This window comes from Micropterus dolomieu, linkage group LG12 (assembly GCF_021292245.1).
Source record: "Micropterus dolomieu isolate WLL.071019.BEF.003 ecotype Adirondacks linkage group LG12, ASM2129224v1, whole genome shotgun sequence".
Classification (NCBI taxonomy): Eukaryota; Metazoa; Chordata; class Actinopteri; order Centrarchiformes; family Centrarchidae; genus Micropterus; species Micropterus dolomieu.
This window is the reverse complement of record NC_060161.1, coordinates 30,684,171-30,686,447: the sequence shown is the minus strand read 5'-3', so window position 1 is coordinate 30,686,447 and position 2,277 is coordinate 30,684,171.

Here is a 2,277-nt window from a genome sequence, read left to right as displayed (position 1 = left end):
CCAGATCCCGAGTGGGAACCTTGGACCGAGTCGCAGGTCTCATCCTCCGGGCACCACGGAGGATCCGTGTGGACGGGGCCCTGGAGCTGAGGAGGGTCTCGACTGCTCCGGCTGTTAGACCCGCCTCTAGGTACTGTGCCCCCTCAGGGGCCAGACCCACAGTCGCCATACGGCGGGGCAAGGGTGAAGAACCCAGCCCTGCGCCTGGGACAGCAGGTCTCTCCTCAGAGGGACCTGCCACGGCGGGCCGTCCAGGAGCGACATGATGTCCGAGAACCACACCCGGGTTGGCCAGAACAGGGCTACGAGCAGTAGGCCGACATTTTCCTGGCGGACCCGCTCCAGAACCCCCGGGAGCAGAGCGACTGTTGGAAAAGCGTACAGACGTAGCCTCGGCCACGAATGTACCATGGCGTCCAGACCCAACGGGACTGGAGGAACGGGAGAAAACCATAGCGGGCAGTGCGTAGTCTCTTGAGACGCAAACAGATCCACGTCTATGGGGCCGAACTCGCCGCACAAGAGCTCCACCACTTCGGGGTGAAGTCTCCATTCCCCGGGCCTCAGCCCCTGCCTCGACAGCAGGTCTGCTCCCTGATTCTGCGTCCCCAGGAGATACATCGCCCTGAGCGATAGTAACCTGGGACCACAGGAGGATCTGACGCGCCAGTCTGTACAGAGGGCGCGAGCGCAGACCGCCCTGGTGATTCAGATAGGCCACCACCACTGTGTTGTTGGAACGAACCAGGACGTGATGGCCTTGGAGATCGGGCAGGAAACTCCTTACAGCCTGGAACACCGCCAACATCTTGAGACAGTTGATATGCCACTCGGACTGATGCACCTGCCAGGATCCCCTTGCAAAGCGGCCGCCCATGACATCAAGTTTCATTCCAAACTGATAGGGAACGAAGACACTTGCGCGTAACCCAAATCAGACGGAAAGGATTTCCCCTCGGGGAAAAACCCTTGGTCCTTAGCCAACACTGCAGGGGTCTCATGTGCAGCAGTCCAGATGGTATTACGCTGGACGCAGCCGCCAGGAGACCCAACACTCGTTGAAAGTGTTTTATAGTGATGGCGTGGTCCAACTTCACCCCTTTCACGGCAGCCAATATGGTGTCGACACGTGCCAGAGACAATTGTGCCCGCATCGTTGTCGAATCCCGTACTACCCCTAGGAACGTAGTCCGTTGGGTGGGTGCCAGCACACTCTTCTTTGCGTTGAGCCTCAGCCCTAAACGCAGCAGATGAGCCAGAACGACATCTCGATGCCGAACCGCCAACTCTCGAGACTGGGCTAGGATGAGCCAGTCGTCGATGTAGTTGAAAATCCGGATGCCCTGGAGCCTCAGAGGGGCCAGTGCTGCATCCATACACATGGTGAATGTGCGAGGGGAAAGTGCCAGGCCGAATGGAAGAACCCGATACTGGTAAGCCACACCCCCGAAGGCGAACCTCAGGAACTTCCCGTGAGAAGGATGGATGGAGACGTGTAAATAGGTGTCCTTTAGATCTATCGTGACGAACCAATCCTCGGATTGGATGTGCGTCACGATGGCGGGGATGGTGAGCATCTTGAACCTGAATCTCCTCAGAGACCGGTTTAGAACCCGCAGATCCAAAATAGGGCGCAGCCCTCTGTCCTTCTTGGGGACTATGAAGTACCGGCTGTAGAACCGGCGTCTCTGTCTGGGGTGGAGACATGTTCCACGGCCCCTTTCCTCAGCAGAGTAAGAACTTCCTGTCCCAACACCGGACCTTGCTCCAGGCAGGGCCTGCACCACGGGGAGAACACATCCGGCAATCCTCGGAAAAGAGAGCCATGCTGTACCTCAGTACCCGCATGGAAAGGGCTTCGCAACGGGCGCAGGCAGCCCCCTCGAGAGCTGCCCGGGCGTGCTCCATCCCCAAACATGAGACACACATCTCATGAGAATCTCCATCCGTGATGTACCGAGGGCAAAGAAAAACACACCTTCTGTACATCTGGTTGCCGGACATGCTGGTAGACTTCTTCTTCAGTTAAGACACACTGCTTGTAGGACTGGAGCTTTCTTCAAACAACATACAGAGCGCCTGCTGAATAGAAAAAAGCTAATGATGAGTGTGTACAGGTGTGCTTTATACTCCTCCGGTTATTCCGTCACACCTTACCGTTCTAGCAACAAACCAATAGGATTGGAGTGATTTCATTCACGTTCAGACCTGCTTCGCCTAGAGGCGTTCCCATAGTGTCGTAACCGACGCAGTTCGAGTTCCCTCGAAGGGGAACCC